Genomic DNA, 18,255 nt, shown 5'->3' with positions numbered 1-18,255 from the left:
AGTTTGCTAGTCTGTCATTTTGCTCAAGTATGTAGATTTTCATTCCTTTCTCAATGTCATTCACTCAGCCTTTGTGAGAACCACTTACCTCATTTCCAAAGTAGTTATATTAATTTCTAACTTTCAGTCTCTTGTGAATAACAGTTTAGCTGGATATGTAAGTTATTATCAAAGGGCTTGGTATATTGTAGGCCTTCAGTGCATCATAACAATAACTTTAATTATATTATTATTTTGAAATAACAGTTTGGAGAGTGATATTATATTATTTCACTACCAATACCATGAGAGACTTGAGGGAATGATGGGGGAAAACCTCTACAGTATGCTAATTCTAGGTTACATTTTGTCTAATGGAAAGCACAGAACTCTTACTTACCTTATCCTATGTTGATAGATGTTTTGTATAAGTCTGAGTTAGAGAATGACTTTATAATCTGATTTCCACTAAGAAGATCTTCTAGGTTGGCAGGTTGCCATGGCATCCAGACCCAAAATGATGGACCCCATTTGTCTGCTGGAAAGTGTCAAGGTGATGTCAGTGAACCAAAAATCTCTGCAAATTCTTGGTGAGATTTCTTTGCCAGTGCTGGTGGTGGCCATCGTAGGACCAATCATACAGGCAAATCCTACTTGATGAGCCATCTTGCAGGTCAGAATCATGGTGAGTGTTGTACTGGGTCAAGGACTAATTGCTTCATTCTAGCTAATACCTCAGCTTCTTAATTTTTGTCCTGATCTTGTGTAGGGAGAACCAAACTTCTCTTAACAAATCAACTTTCCACTCCTATTTCTCACTGCTAAACCACTGTCTTACTGTAATTCATTATCATATTGTATGTTTTATTCCTGTAAAGCAAAATTTCTCCTACCTATTCTCACAATCCTACCTTATTTTACATGCTTAAACACTGGACTCTTGCAATTGTGTCTACTCGCTCTTGAAACACATTTTGCGTTTTTATGGACTATTCTCATCTACATATAAATGTGTTCAAATGTCTATAATCTTAAAAATATTTCCTGTATGTCATATACTATTGTGGCTAACACCTCTCCCCACTTTTGAAAAATTTCTCTGACAAAAAATATAATCTTGATTTTTTTCCACCTTTTTCTCTTCCCATTTCTGTCTTCAGTCCATTTCTCTCTGGCTTTGAACCTCACCGTTCTTTCAAGATACTCTTTTTATGGTTATCAGTGACTTCCATTTTATCTGATTCATGGATTCCCCTTTGCCTCTATGTTGAGCCCTTGCTTGGTATCTTTATCACAATTAATATTCCTTCCTCCTTGAAACAGATGACACACAAAGTAGGACATTCTTGAAGAAATGGATAAAGCACCAACTCGTATGCTGGGATACTGACATTCCAATAGATCTGACTCTGTAGCCCCTTGGTTGTTTAGATTATCTGCTGTAACTGAATGCTGCTTTCTCCCCTCTCCTCACAGGCTTTCCTCTAGGCTCTACAGTGCAATCTGAAACCAAGGGCATCTGGATGTGGTGTGTGCCTCACCCACGCAAGCCAAATCGTACTCTGGTGGTCCTTCTGGACACTTAGTGCCTGGGGGATAAGTGAATGGTAAAGCAGAAATTCACAGTTAAATACTTTTTTCCTGGATTTTCCCCTTATCTTTCCATGGTCCTAGAAATTTTACTGCTTTAATCTGTAAAATCTAGAAATCAATTATAGTAAATAAGGCAAACTATAATTTGTTTGAATCTCACTTCTAGGTAAGATATCATGGTGTCTTAGATAAATTTTATTTCTTGGCACTGTGTGGATGACTTGATTGCATTTAGTAAGTCATTATTGAACAGCTGAGTTACAGGCCTTTGGATTTAGAATTGTAGATATAAGTGACCAAAGTAAAGGTCCTGCCTTAAAAGTGTCTTTAGTTCAATTGATAAGACCACATTATCTGCAGTCAGATTTAGTACCATGTAATTGGGAAAGAAGCAGGCTGGATGGAAGTAGAAATTACATTGCATTGCAATCCCCAATTTCTGGGAATTTCATGGGAGCTCCATGGCTGGAATGGCTTTTTTGAGTTATCCTGAGTTTGGGACAGGGGTGCTGATACATTTTTGAAGAGCTGCTCCAGAAGCCTTTCTAATTAAGAGGGCTGACACCTGAAGACTGTCTTCCACCAGCACTCCCAACAGCTGGGGGAATAAGTCCTTCAGTTTTGAAAGGCAATCCAGGCAGCACCTGACTGGTTTTGAGAGCTTACAGTTAAGCATAACTAAGAAAGAGGAGAAGTATCAATCTGTGAGTGAGGAAAAATTTCTGATTCACCTTCTTAGCTACAAGGTGAAGAATGTATTTGAGGGTTGGATTTAAGGGACGGGTTTACATTTTCCATGATGTAGTTCATCAACTACTCACAGAGTGTTCTGGAAATCTGTGAGACACCTCTGAATGTGCAAGTTCTATAAAAGTAAGTTTTTGTCCTACAAGAAACATTTTAAAATGGATTTTTGGTGTTTTAGCTTTCTGCTAATGGGTGAAATGAACTATCCCTCCTTTCCCCCTTTTGAGATTTATTTGGAAATAATACCTACATTTTTATAGCTCTCTTTTTTTTTCCTAAATGGGAGTTAGAAAGTGTGTGCTTATTTTTAAAGCCATATATCAAATAATGATATAATCTTCTTGTTGAAATAATTGTTTGTCATAACTGCTACTGCTTCTTATCCTAATTGATTATTTTTAAAAAGTGGGTTTTGGGGAAAGAAAGTAATGAATAGACTCTTATCCCCCCAAACTCCCATTTAGAATATTCTCAACATAAACCACAGTTTTTGCATTTGCACTTGGAGCAACTTAACATGCCATTTATAATAAAAAAAATTTCCAGTTTATGCCATTATTTAGACAATGCTATGATTTATACAAATTAGCCTGGGCTTTAAGGCCCTTGATTAGGCTGCATGAAAGCTCACCTTATCTTCTCCACTTGCCCTCTGCCCTGAAATGACTCTAACTACAAGACCCCTGTCTTCTCCCATCTTTAATTTTGTTTCTCTGGGCTTTCCTGTCTATGGGATCACCTTCATTTCTTCAGTTCCACATTTACCAGTTATTTAATATTCAGCTCAAGACTTTGAGGAAACTTTCAGATTATAAATTCTTTCTCCAAATTTCATAGCTCTGTTCTTTCTTGATAGACTTCTAAATTTTAGTTTAGTGTTATAGCTATAGGTTTCACTGCTTATATACATTACTGAGAGTAAGCCTTTTACAGATACTTCTATCTTTGTTGCAATACTGTTATGGATGTTTGTCCACTGCTTTGAAATAGTCATGTTGAAAGAAATAATTTTCATTTTTAGCATTGCTTTTTTAAAATCTAAGAACAGTGGGGGATATTTAGTAGCTTCCTGCAATTATTTATTGATTGGATATAATTTAAATACACAGTTATGCCAACTATGGTGTATTTTATATGGACTCTGATTAATAAATATATGTAGAATGAATAAGTGCCCACACTCATCACTGAATTCCTAATTACACAACAGGTACTGTATTAGTTTTTCTGTATATGTTATTTTACTTTATCCAATTGAGGTAAAAGAAAGTACTGTGAACATTAGAATCCTTTTATATATGAAAAATTTGCAAACACAAGAAATGTCTCTGTAATTGTCAAAGTTGATATCTGCATTTACATCTGTCTTCAATTTCTTTGCATGGTGAGTATGTTAGCTGAAATAATAAATGAAACCATGATTGAAGAAGTGTACAGATGAATTTCTAATGTAGGGATAAACTTCTAACTCTCTTGTTCTAATGTGCTTTCTAGGATGAGTCTAAGAAGGATTCATGGATCTTTGCCCTGGCCGTGGTACTCTGCAGTAGCTTTGTCTAGAACAGCATGAGCACCATCAACCACCAGGCCCTGGAGCATCTGCAGTATCCTTCCAGGTCCTGAACCACCATGTTTCACTGAATTCATTGGATGAGGATAGAGTAAGTCTCTCCTTTCCTGTCATTTAGTTTTCTTGGGTGGAGCAGAGGGGACCCATGGCAAAAGAGTGTGTTTATAATATTTTTATACTAGAGAAATGTGGGAAATGTTGGTAGTGAGTTTCTTTTCCCTAACCAAATCTTAGTTATGTGACAGAGCTTGCAAAACATCAGGGCAAAGTCCTCTCAAACACCTGATAGAGTAGAAGATTCCACAGAATTTGTGAATTTCTTTCCAGACTTTATCTGGACTGTATGGGATTTCACCCTGGAGCTGCAGTTATGTGGTCAGCCTATCACAGAAGATGAGTACTTGGAGAATGCCCTGAAGCTGATTCCAGGTATCAGAGTATGGCCTGGGCAGTGTATGGTCCAATAGAGTGTGGGATCTACTAAACAATATCCCTCATCTCTGTGATTGCATTTGTATTTGAGACTAAATCAAAGTCTGTGGAAATGGTGGCTGGAAAGTGGGTTGCAAAGATCTAGGGGCTACAGTTGAAGTTTACTCAAGAAGAGTAAAGTGAAATTACTCAAAACCAATTTGTTTTTTATACATTTTTAAATTTAGCATCCAGAATTAAATGGGTGCTGAAACATTCTAAAGACTGGACGCTGTGTTTCCTATTCCTTCAATTTGTCTCTGTTGAAGAAAACAACTTATCAGCTAATTGTTAGACATGAAACTGCAGTGAAAAGCTTATCTAAAGAACAAAATGTAGATTTCACATATTATTCTTTTCAAAGAGGGATATAAAACTTTCTAATCCTGTATAATTATATCATCTACAAAATGATTGTATGTTCTAAATAAACCTGAGGATGTGACTGTCTTTACAATCTATGCCTTTTCAATAATACTGACAATTATTAGAACATTAATTTTACCTTCCACATCATAGCTTTCTCCTAATTCCCACATGTTTATCCATGAATTAATTACAAGGTAATAAATTATTTTCATGGGTTACATTTCCAAGGATGTGTGTCTATTGAAACCTTGAGAGAAATATCAATCCCAATTTATTCATTCTTCTTTTCACGTTTCTATTTATGATTTCTCAAAACAGCTATTAAGAAATTGGCTGGCAGGAGAGGACCAGATATAATCATTTACCTCAAAGAGTTTATAGATTATTGGTGATACCTTAAAATTTCATTTCAGGTACATTTATACTTCAGAGGTTTTACTAAAAAATAGATAAAACTGCATCAATTATTTTTAGCATCAAAACAGTTTTTCTTAAATAATGATGATGTCATTCCTAATATTCCAATTACTGTCCATGATCCCTTGTTTGTAGCTCTCCTTTTTGGTTCCACAGCTCAATTCCTACATGAGGTTGAGTTGAGCAGAAAGTTTCATGTGACCTTTCATTCTTTTAGCTGCTAGTTAAGCAAACACATCATAGACAACCACTCTACTATGTGCATGTCTGGAGAGACCAGCCATAGGTTTCCTTTACTGGATCAGATGTCTCCCTAAATTTCTCTGCAGTTATATCATTGGTATAAGTCTGATGTGCAAAGAAGTATTGAATGTCTATGTTAAAAGAGTTCTATGAGTAGAAATGGCAAAGACACACAAATCCCTGCCATGAACACCTGTAATCCCCTCACCTCAAGACTCTACACACTCTAATCCCTGTTTTTCTGTCCCTCAGGGAAGAATCCCAAAGCCCAAACATCCAATCTACCCAGAGACTGCATCAGGCATTTATTTCCAAGATGGAAGTGTTTTGTCTTTGACTGGCCAACATAGGAAAAAAAAATTCTAGCCAATATTGGGATGGTATCTGAAGACCAATTGGATCCTAAGTTCCAGGAGCAAACAAAAAATTTCTGTTCTTACACCTTCATTGATGCAAGGACCAAGACCCTCACAGAAGGAATCATGGTCACTGGGAAATGTGAGTCTCTTTTTCCCATTTCCATGGGGACTGGTATATGTTGAATATTTTATATAATGTGCTTTCTAGTATTTTTGTTTGATTCTATAAAGAATTCTGATTTTAAAGATATTTATTCTCCATGAATAAATCTGTATACTTTATAATTATCTCACTTTGGGGGATTTACAAATTCCTTCCTGAAATTTCAATTTTTGTCAATGATATCGGTGGCTCCCACTTATCTGAAAACATTCTCCACTTAGAATATAATCACTCTTTTGGTGTAAAAACAGAATACTGCATGTTTTCAAAGAAAGTCCTATACAATAAGTGTTTCTCACAAGGAGAATTCAAAAGATATTTTGAGAATTTAGAGTGGTCCAAAAATAAATATTAGCCCATAAATCACTGAAAATCCATTCAAAGCCTCAGAATTAGGAATAAATTAAACATGGTACACTTTGCCTCATCTGTCTATCTATGTAATCTATATTGCTTTCAATTTTTAAACTGAGAAACTGTATTTTCCAGGTAGCCCCTAGTATGTTAGATAGAAGTAGATATTGACTTTTTTAGTCCTGTGGCCTGGAAAACCATAAAAATGAAGAGTCAGTAGGAAAATGAAGGTGATAATAGTAGTGGGAGGTAGGGGTGTATGTGTGTGTTTGTGTGTGTGCATGTGTATATGACCCTAGAAGCATAGTCTCAGAATCCTGGAGCCATTGACTGATAACTTGATATTTAGCCCCTAAATTTCCTGGCTTCTTCAGGGCTGAGGACTCTGGTTGTGACCTATGTGGATACTATCAATAGCGGAGCAGTACCTCGCTTGGAGAACGCAGTGACAAATCTGGCCCAGCTGGAGAACTCAGCTGCCATTCAGAAGGCAGACAACCACTACAGCGAGCAGATAGCCCAGCGAGTGAACTTCCCCACAGACATGCTGCAGGAGCTGCTGGAGGCACACGCTGCCTGTGAGAGGGAAGCCCCTGCAGTCTTCATGGAGCACTCCTTCAAGGAAGACAAGCAGGAGTTCCAGAGTAACCTTGTGGTAATCTGTCTTAGTATTTACCTTTTGTCACCTCCCCTTGAAGAATGAAGCCTAGAAGTGTTGTTACCAGTCCCATGGCTCATCTCTCACTCAAGGATAAAGTAGTCCATGTTCTCATGAGGGACAGAGTTTCAAAGGACTACATTTCCTTCTTTTTTGACTGCCAGAACTCAGGCAGTTTATCTGGAACTCCCTTTGACCTTCAATGAAAAATCAGTATAGATATCCTCTTGAAATAAATACTTCTGTGGATTCCAAGCCTGTCCAGAACACCCAAGACATTCTTTAGCTGGCTTCTTTTTCTGTGAACACACTCCTATGTCTGGGAACCAAAATTTCTCTTTTCAGATCCACATCTCAGGCCACTTTCAGCTTAGGTTGCTCCTTGTTGTATCTATCATTGAATACAGACAGAATCACTGAATGTGGCAGCTTCAAGGAACCAGAGAGATTAGGTAATGCAACTCCAACAGCTCAGATGAAATACCCAAAGGAGGTTAGGGAACTTCCCCATGGTCTTCCAGAGTTTTCAGAGCTGTGAATAAATCAAATCTTGTGACTGCTGTTTTATTACATGTCCTCCAACAGAATACTTTTCTCATGAGGAACACAGTTAGACCAATTCTTCTACTAGATCCTTTGGAAATTTACTTCCTCTGTTCCTTACTTCTGGTGACAGCCCTCTATCTTTCTTCCCTCTAGGAAATCATAAAGAATAAGAAAGATGATTTCTTGATGCAGAATGAAGAGACATCAATCAAATATTGCCAGACTAAACTTGATCAGCTTTCGAAGACACTAATAAAAAGTATCCCAGCAGGAACTTTCTCTGTTCCTGGAGGTCATGAACTCTACAGGAAAGCAAAGGAAATTATTGAAAAGGAATATCACCAAGTGCCCATGAAAGGAGTGAAGGTGAGGAATAAGGGAAACATGGGGAACCTACAGAATAGTCAAAGAACTATACTGAAAATCTGAGAGAACAGCTCCATGCATGCATAAAGAGAGAGTATGGGGCCATTCAAACAGCTTTGGCTCTTAAGGTTCACTGCATGCTATTTATTCCTGAAGAGAATACAAATGTCAACTCCCAACCGTGAGTACAGATTTCTTAAATCCAGAGACAGAACATAAATTATTCATTTTTTTTTTACTCAACAACATATTTGACGTGTTGACCACTGACAATTTACAAGTCAGTCTTTGTACACAAGGATGATCACAATTGAGACAGGAAGTCAACTACATAGACAAGTTATAACACTCAGGAAAGAGCTACTTAGGTGTTAGAAACAAACATCATCATCATCATCATCATCATCATCATCATCATCATCATCATCATAATTAAAAATCAACAATACTAATGCAACTAATATATATTGAACAGTTGTTTCCTATAGCCAAAATGTTAAACTCGTTCCCTAGACTCTTTAGTTTAATCTTTCAAATAACATTAAGAAGTATCTACATTATCAACATTTTAAAGATCTGAACTGAGAAGCATAGGCAGGTTAAAATATGTTGTCTAAAGTTATAACCAGCTAGTGGCAGAGGAGAACAGCAGCACAATTTAGAGGCACTATTTCACACTGGGAAAATAGATATGTACAAGCACCAGAGATTTGGATTTGTAGAACTGAACATGGTTCTGACTGGCTGGAATCTAGAGTGGGGAGAAGGAAGTAGCACTGGGCAAGTGACTGGAGGGAGACAGGTCAGTCTAAGGAGCTTGGACTCATTGTAAGGAACCACTATGGAACTTTAAACATGAAGCAAAAGTTACATGGAATTAGTTGTCTTTGCAGCACTAATTTACTTATTCGAAATCTAATTTCTGTGCTCCTCCTTGGTTCCTCAGGGAAATGAGTTCCTCCAGAGATTTCTGCAGTCCCAGGTGGCAATAGAGAAATCCTGCAGGCAGATAAAGCCCTCACTGATGGGGAGAAGCCCATAGCAGGTAGAGGGTAGGGCTGGTCTCACAGTGGGATGGGTAGGTTCTTGCAGTGCCCTCTGACAGGTGTGAGAGCAAAACCTTCCCAATACAGGAGCTTCCTTCCTTTCTGTGGAACAAACCTGCTGTGTCTGGAAACAGCAAAGGGAACTGTGATTGGATGCCAGACAGACAGAGCCTTTTCTCTCACATTCTGAAGTGTGGTCTTGATGGTATGGACACGGGGTGGGGGGGAAGACTTGGGGAGATTTCCTACCCCTCTCTTCAATTTGGTTTGGCCTCTGAGCTCAAGAGGGTGGAGGTCAATCGTTGCCTATTTTTTACCTCTCTAATGCCTCCCTTGGGCAGAGGAGTGGACCAGGAATGAGAGAGCTGATAAGGAACAAGAGCTGCTGAAACAGAAACTGCAGGAGCAGCAGCAGCAGGTGGAGGCTCAGAAGAGAAGTCTTCAGAAACACATAGTCCAGATGATGGAGAAGCTGGTGAGGGAAAGAGAAAACCTGCTGAGAGAGCCAAACAAGATATTGGAGCATCAGCTGAAGGTGAATCAGGCTGTAGCAGTAGTAGAGCTTCATAGCTTTGCCCTGGTACCTCAGGAAGGGATGGGTGAAGGTTACAGCAAGATCATGCAGAGATCAGAAGTGCATCTACTGCTTGTGATTTATTAAAACCCTGAAGCCTTTGAATCCTTCCAAAACCTTTAAATTTGTCTCTGTAAGTAGACTTTGGAGTGTTCAGGATGAGAATGCCCCCCCTACTCCAAGCCCTCAGAGAATATAAATAAGGTTGAATAGCCACTTAGAGAAATTTAAAATGATCTCACAGGGCTTGATTGAACAGATATTCCAAATATGTGTGTTTAATATGAACAACAAATAGTATGGTTTACCAAGTTCACTACATATTACCAGGAGCCCTGCTCAGCCCAAGGCCCTGAGGTAGGTCTCTGCTGACATAAAACTACCAGAAATGTCCAGAATTAAAAATACAGGGAAGTGGCAGCTTTTACTCTTGCTGCATTGCCTCCAGGTTTGTATAGATCCCCAAGCTATCATGTGGCTTGGAGGGATTTCTCTCATTGTTCATCTGAACATGATTTATAAGAGATTTCTATAATTTGTGGACCATGTGTTTATAACAGATTTCTATAATATGGGTGACAGTACCATCCTGAGTGGAACTGAGAATTAGTGCTGTCAGACCAAGGCTACCTCTCATTTGCATTTTTTGACTGGAAAATATTACATTTGTCCTCATGCCAGGCTTAGCCTCCTGGCAAAACCCTAAGGTATATGAATATTATTAAGGCTGTAAACTACACTTTCTCTTAATATTTAGGTCCAAACCAGGAAATATTCCTTGTTACAAGAGTCTCCTTTCATGATTAAGAGAGAACAATTTTAGGAATAAAACAAAGATAGTCTGACAAAGTTTTAAAGTTTGACAAAATGTAATCCTTGAAAAAAATGGGGGATTTAAAAATTTTACTTCCTTCCTCACTTTTTTTTTTAGGTCCAAGAAGATCTGTGTACTTAAGGATTTAGAAAGAAATGTGAGAAGATGAAAACAGAGATAAATCATTTGAGAAAGAGAATTGTTGACACTAAAAATGATGATCGTTCCTTGCTTGCACAAGCCTTGGTCAACTTGGCAAAATAATCACTTCATTATTGCCTGCCCCAGCTAACATTCTTGGTAATGTTATGAAAGTATTGGGCTCACTATTTAAAAAGATGTAGCTTTCCTTGTAAAGAAATTAGATATATAATATATTATACATGTATATTCTCTGGCCTATTTCTGATGTGCATGCTTTTCACTTTCATTCAGCAATGCTTTAAGTATAAAAAGTGATTTCTAGAGAATACAGATGCCTGGCCCACATTAGATAGAATAAGTGCATGGACACTTTGATTTAGTGTGTTCACTTTTAGGAAATATATATGTGTGCAAAATCATATATATGTGTATGTACATACATACAAGAGTTTCACTGAGGCTTCACTTCTAATGGCAAAAGATTGGAAACCACTTAATGCTCATTTATGTAATTTGGTAATATATATTTTGCATGCACACATACTAGAATACTAGATTGCTAGTAAATAGATAGTGGAGCTCTATTTGTATAAATATAGAACAATCTGGAAGATAGATTGTAGAGTGAAAAAATGAGGCACAAAACAGTTTGTATAATGTGTTCACCTTAAAAAAAAATGCAATTATTATGGGCACTCATACACATGTATATATAGCACATTTCCGGAAGATTCATTAGAAATTGGTATCATTGGTTCTTCCTGAAGAGGACAGCTTGGCATCAGGGATGAAAAGGACACATGCTTTTCATTATATACTCTATCTTTTCAAATTTGCAAAGATAACTTGTGTTATCATTTCTCAAATAACAAAGAAAACAAAGTATAATACTAATAATTAAAATAGTAAATGGAATGTGAATAAATGGAATTGCTCATTGCTTCTAGAAATGACATTAGCCTGCTCAATAAGGGGTCTAAGACTAAGATCAGAATACTAGAAAATAACGTTTGCATCCTAATCTTGTTTTTGCTTTGGCCTTGGTTTTTAATCCCTTATATTTGCTTCAAAAATAAGGTATGAAATTTCCTGTTACCCCTTGAAATCTCAGCAAGAGTAACCTTTTCTTCATAGGTTTCCATTACACTTTTACAGTGTTTAGAAACAAATTATTAAACATTAAGAATATTCACTGGTGAGAGGAATTCCCATCATCCTTAAGTTCAGTGGTGGAATCTCTGCTGTAGTCAAGTACAGAAGTTGTGATCTACCACTGCAGAAATGGATGCCTTGATAGTAATGGGGAATGAAAAACCCAGACACACAGAGGCCAGGTGTTGGCATTTAAACATCAGAATTCAAGTACATACAATGAGAGTAATGAGCATCGTGGTTTGTCTTAGCTCAGGCTGCTATAACAAATTACCATAGACTGTGTGGCTTACAAAACAAACATTTATTTCTCCCAGTTCTGGAGGCTGAAAGTCCAAAAGAACTGTGCCAGCATTGTTATTTTCTTGGTAAGGGTCCTCTTACAGCTTTACAGATGACAAGGTTCTTTCTGTGTCCTAGCATGTTGAAGAGAGAGAGACAGAGAGAGAGGGAGAGAGAGAGAGAGAGAGGGAGAGAATCTCATGATTTTTTGTTATACAGGCACTAATTAGATTCATGAAGGCCCCACACTCATTATCTAATCCCTCCCAAACCCCACTTCCAAGCACATTGGTACATTGGTAGTTGGAGTTTACTCAAATGGATTTTGGAGAACACATTCAAACATTCAGTCTATAATTTGGTTGGAGTGGCAGCTAGCAGACCTGACCAGAGAAAATTCTGAAGATGGCAAATAAAACAAGGTGTCTGTAGAGAAAAAAAGAATGGGGAGGAAACAATTAGAATCAAGGATATTTATAGGAAGCTGAGAGGTAACATTGATAAAAGGTTATAATCCCTAGCCTTCGTCTAAACCAATTTCAGATGATGGAAGTATCACCTGGAGGGGAGGGCAGGATCCCAAGAGAGAGGACCTTGCAACTCTGGGATGAGGATAAATGATAATGATTTTCACAGTGCCTCTCGTAGGGGACCTCTGGAAATGTACTTGGATCCATATGCTGGGAAATGAGAATGCCCAAACACTTCAAGGACTCTCAGAATCAGGATCCAAGCTAGAAGTGATGCTCATATCCTGAAAAGACATCACAGTCTCCCTGTTAGAGGTACATGGTATAAACACACTCTTGGCCCAAGTGCAACTAACTTGGTCTAGTATTTGTTTTCAAATAAAAGTAAAGTTCATTGGAAGAGAGACACCATTATATATATATTTTTCTGTACATCTTCATAGTGTATGTTTAGGCACAGAGAGTACTTAGTAAGAAACTTCTGTAAAAACAAAAAGCTGACACATATGTGATTGTTTTCAATTGCCAGAATTCCATGATCACTCCAAACCTCTGAGATAATAGATTGTTTGGATTTTAGATATTAGATTAATGTCTCTAAGTTGACTTAAGGGCCAGAGGAGCAGAAGAAACACTTTTGTTACAGCCCCCCCCCCGTGACCTTATGCACCACAGTCTCTGTATCTCTGCAAAGATGTTAACTTATCTCCACTGGAGACTTTAAATGACTCCATCTAGCTGTGGCTTCAAGTGTTCAGAAGGAAGAATGAATGGCTTTGCCTTTTAAAGAAGAAACCTTATAGTAATGAATATGTGAACAATGTATCATGGGGTTTAATGCAAAAGTAAACGATTCTACAGAAATATCTGTATATCTGTTCCCACTGAGAGCTTGACTTAAGCAGATGTTCTAATCCCTTGGACTAGACACACCCTGCATTGAAGAGCAAAGAGAAGCCTTGCCTTTTTTAGATTCGACATGTAAGTGATATCACACTGTACTTGTCTTTCTCTGACCTATCTCACTAAGTATAATGTGCTCAAGGTCCATTGATGCTGCAAATGGCAGGATATCCTCCTTCCTTGTGACTGAATAATATTCCCTTGTGTATATATATATGTGCCACATCTTTTGTATTCACTCATGTGTTGGGCATTTAGGTTGCTTTCATTGCTTGGCTATTGTGGTTAATGCTGCAATAAACATGAGTGCAGATATCTCTTTGAAATACTGTTTCTATTTTCTTTCAATAAAAAATAATAAAACTGACTATGGTCACTTAGAAAAATAAAAAGGCTTTAAAAAGTAGATAACAATTTATTCACACATCTATTCTTATCGTCATTAAGGAATGCTTGTTTCTAATTATTTACATTGTTAAATTCTTATGTCCTCCCTGCCGTTGTTCTGGATTATGTAAAGAGAGAAATGTAAAGATCTTGTCCTCATGCAGCTTACACTGTGTATGGGCCTTACATAATGTTATTTAGGCAGAAATAAATATTGTAATTATATACATGTATATATATATGTGTGTGTGTGTGTGTGTGTGTATAGATGTGTGTGTGTGTGTATAGATATGTGTATGTATGTGTATGTGTGTGTATATATATAATTATTTTATGTGTAGTGATCAACAATCTAAGTAGCAACCAAATAGTCATTTTTTAAGATTGGTTTCAACCTAGTGCATCTTGCCTGGAGATATAATTGGGTATTATAGAGCCCTAAGGACCAAATATGGTAACTTTAAAGTAAGGTAAAACCTAGAGTGCATGGTGATTGAAACAATGAATAAATAGATTAATGGTTGGATGTATGAATAAGTGTGACATTTGTTTATTATTTCGAAGGGTAATAAATATCCCTCTCATTACCTATAGGCAAAAAAGTAAACGCTTTGGTGAAGAATTTTGTGTTTTTTGATCTCTATTCCTTTATCACCTGTACAAATGTATTATGTTTAAACAAACTAAAGTGGATTCTGTTTCTATGACTGTAATAGGACTGATATGACAACTCTGGAATATTCTTCCTTGTGTCTCTTTTTCCATGGAAGTGTGGTTGTGCCACTCAACAGTGTTATTTGGATGGAATTCCTTTTACTTCAGATAATGTGATCTTATTCCCTGACCACTGTTTTGTGGACAGTGGTCCCAGGCTGCATTGAATATGGTGCCCACTCTTAGACCAGGAAACGGTCCCTGATAAAACATGAGTAATTAATTCCTCCCCTGATATATTTAGTCTAAGGCCCCAATCTCTCTCTGCCCCTGCTGACTGTCCATTAATATAGAAAATGCCGACAATCAAGTTCTATTTCCCTCCCACTTAAAGTACCTAATTATTTTATTTTGATGAAATATGCCCAAGTATTTACTATTTTAACTATTTAAAGTGTACAATATAGTGGAATTAAGTATATTCACATAGATGTTACAATCATCATCACTATCTACCTCCAACCCTTTGCATCATGCTCAGCTGAAACTCTGTATCCAATAAACAAGTCTCCATTTCCCTCTCCCCAAGATCCTGGTAAGTGTGAGTAAACTTTCTGTTTCTATGAATTTAACTACCCTGGATACCTCATAAAAATGACATCATATAGTATTTTTCTTTTTGTGACTGTCTTATTTCAGTTAGCATAATGTCCTCAGGTTTATTTAGACTGTAACATGTGTTAGAATATCCTTCTTTTTAAGGCTGAATAACATTCCATGGTAAGAATGTACTACACTCTATTTTATTTTTTTAATTTTTAATTATTATAGAACTTTCACATTTCCACTTAATTTGCAGTTATTACAAAATACTGGCTATGTTCCCTGTGTTGTGCAGTACATCTTTGTAGCCTGTCTTATACTCAATAGTGTGTTACTCCCACTCCTCCCACTCCTCCACACCTTTATTGCCCACCCCACTTCCCACTGGTAACCACTGGTTTGTTCTCTATATCTGTGAGCCTGCTTCTTTTTTTATTGTTGTTTTTGTTATATTCAATAGTTTGTTGTATTTTAAACATTCTACATATAAGTGATATCATATAGTATTTGTCTTTCTCTGTCTGACTTATTTCACTTAGCACAATGCCATCCAAGTCCATCCATGTTGCTGTTAATGGCAAAATTTCATTTTTATGGCTGAGTAGTATTCCATTGTGTGTGTGTCTGTGTGTGTGTGTGTGTAGTATACAATAAATATCTATACATACTAAATCTATCTATATCTATCTCTGTGTGTGTGTGTATCATATCTTCTTTATCCATTCATCTGTTCATGGACACTTAGGTTGCTTCCATACCTTGGCAATTGTAGATAATGATGCTATGAACATTGACATGCATGTATCTTTTCAAATTAGTGTTTTTGGTTTTGGTTTTGGTTTTGGCTTTTATACCCAGGGGTGGAATTTCTGGGTCATATAGTAATTATATTTTGAGATTTTTGGAGAAATCTCCATACTATTTTCCACAGTGGCTGCATGAATTTACTTTCCTACCAAGAGCCCACCAAGGGTTTCTTTTATCCACATCATTGCCAATATTTGTTGCTTGTGTTCTTTTGATGACAGCCATTCTGACCAGCAAATACACTACAATTTATTTACCCATTCATATGTTAGTGGATAACTAGATTGTTTCCATTTTTTTTGTATTGTTTTGAATAATGCAATTAAAACATTGGTGTACAACTATATATTTGAGTTCTTACTTTCAGTACTTTTGAGATATATAACTAGAAGTTGAACTGTTGAATCAAATGGTAATTTTATGTTTAATTTTCTGAGGAATAGTTATACTGTTTTCTACATTAGCTGTTCAATTTGTTCCTACCAATGATGTACAGGATTCTCAATTTCTCTACATCCTCACCAAAATTTGTTTTCTGTTTATAAAGAAATGGCAACCATATTAATGTGTGTGAAATATATCTCATTTCCTTAATGAATAATGATGATGAGCACCTTTTCAGGTACTTATTGGCCATTTATCTCTGTTATTTGGGGAAGGTGTCTTCAAGTCCTTGACTATTTTTGAAATGAGCTCTTTGTTTTTGTTTTTGTTGTTGCTGAGTTAAAGGGTTCTTTATATATTCTGAATATTAATTTCTTATCAAATGTATGATTTGTAAACATTTTTTCCCATCCTGTGAGTTACCCTTTATTCTTTTGATATTGTCCTTTGATATGCACAAAAATTTAAATTTTTGTAAAAACCAATTTATCTATTTTTTAATTTGTTGTCTACACATACCTTTGGTGTATATCCAAGAAATCATTGCCAAACCCAATAGAATGAATAGTTTCCCCTACGTTTTCTTCTAAGAGATTTTGTTTAGCTTTTACATTTAGATCTTTGTTCTATTTTGAGTAAATTTTTGAATATGGAGGAAGGTAAGGGTATAACTTCATTCTTTTGCATGTGAATATCGAATTTCTTCAGTATCACTTGTTGAAAATATTGTGCTTTTCCCACTGAATGGTCTTGACACCTTTACCAAATCATTTGACCACATATGAGAAGATTTATTTACTGTATTCGTCTATATGTCTATTTGGATTACAATAGTTTGTACTAAGTTTTGAAATCAGGAAGTATGATATCTCCCGCTTTGTTCTTCTGTTTCAAGATTTTTTATTTGTTTATTTGGGATCTCTTGAAATTCCCTATGAATTTTAGAACTTTTTATTTTCTGGAAAAATATTGGAATGTTGATAAGAATTGCATGAGATCTGTAGAATCTGTTGAGTAGTACTGACAGCTTAACAATATTAAAACTTGCCACCTATGAACATGGATGTCTATTTCTTTATGTCTTATTTAATGTCTTTTGGCAATGTTTTCAGTATGCAAATCTTTCTTCTTCTAGGCTAAATTTATTTTTAATTAATCACTTTGATCCTATTTTAAATGGGATTGCTTTCTTAATTTTTTGAATTGCCATGTTAGTGTATAGAAATGCAACTGATTTTTAATTGTTGATTTTGTATCCTCCAAATTTGCTGAATTCGTTTATTTTTTCTATTTTTTTTGGTGAAATCTTTGATATTTCTATATTTAATATCATGTCGTGTGTTAAGAGAGAATTTATTTCTTCATTTCCAATTTTAAATCTCTTTATTTCTTTCCCTTGTTTTATTACACTGGCTAGTACCTCTAATTCTATGTTAAATAGAGGAGGGAAAAGTGGGCATTACTGTCTTTTTTGTTATCTTAGGGGAGGAGATATCAGTCTTTCATCATTGAGTAGGATGTAGCTGTGGATTTTTCATGCATGGTTTTTATCATGTTGAGGAAGTTTTCTTCTATTCCTACTTTTTGAGTATTTTTTTAACAGAAAAATTATTAAATTTGATCAAAGGATTTTTGTGAATCAATTGGATGACCATTTTTTTTTTTGCTCTCTTAATGTGGTATATTATATTGATTGATTTTTCCATTTGGAATCTACAGGATGTAATCAACATTTATAGAATACCAAAAACATAAGAATACATATTTTCCTCAAGCTAACATGAAACATTCACCAAGATAGACCTCATTATGTATCATTAAACACACCTTAAAAATTGAAAGGAACAGAAATTTTATAATGTATGTCTCAGACTAGAGTGAAATTAAACTAGAAATCAACAATGGAAAGATAGCTGGAAAGTCCTAAAATACCTGGATAGTAAACAACACATTCTACATTATACATAGGTCAAATAAGTCTCAAGAGGGATTTTAAAATGTATTCAATGAAATAAAAATAAAAATACAACTCATCAAAATTTGCAAAATGCAGTGAAAGTTGAAGGAGACTTATAAGATACTTTTGTCATGATATATAATCTTATGGAGACCATAAACTCAATTTTGGGAAGGGGAATAGGAAGACACAAAGCTGCAGTTCCCAGGAAGGGAAGTGATCCTAAAATTAAATTCATAAATG

The 18,255-nt window shown here is 36.1% G+C and overlaps 1 long non-coding RNA gene and 1 pseudogene across 1 annotated transcript; both read left to right on the top strand.

Annotated features, from left to right (window-relative positions):
• The first annotated feature begins 1,454 nt into the window (after nucleotides 1-1,454).
• Nucleotides 1,455-5,851, top strand: LOC141575009 (uncharacterized). Its single transcript, XR_012502215.1, has 3 exons — nucleotides 1,455-1,586; nucleotides 3,814-3,980; nucleotides 5,642-5,851. It is a non-coding gene; the product is annotated as an uncharacterized LOC141575009 (long non-coding RNA).
• Nucleotides 5,852-5,871: 20 nt separating this feature from the next.
• Nucleotides 5,872-8,891, top strand: LOC141575002 (guanylate-binding protein 6-like; annotated as a pseudogene).
• Nucleotides 8,892-18,255: the final 9,364 nt, after the last annotated feature.

This window comes from Camelus bactrianus, chromosome 25 (assembly GCF_048773025.1).
Source record: "Camelus bactrianus isolate YW-2024 breed Bactrian camel chromosome 25, ASM4877302v1, whole genome shotgun sequence".
NCBI classification, from domain to species: domain Eukaryota; kingdom Metazoa; phylum Chordata; class Mammalia; order Artiodactyla; family Camelidae; genus Camelus; species Camelus bactrianus.
This window is presented reverse-complemented; position numbering and strand designations above follow the sequence as displayed.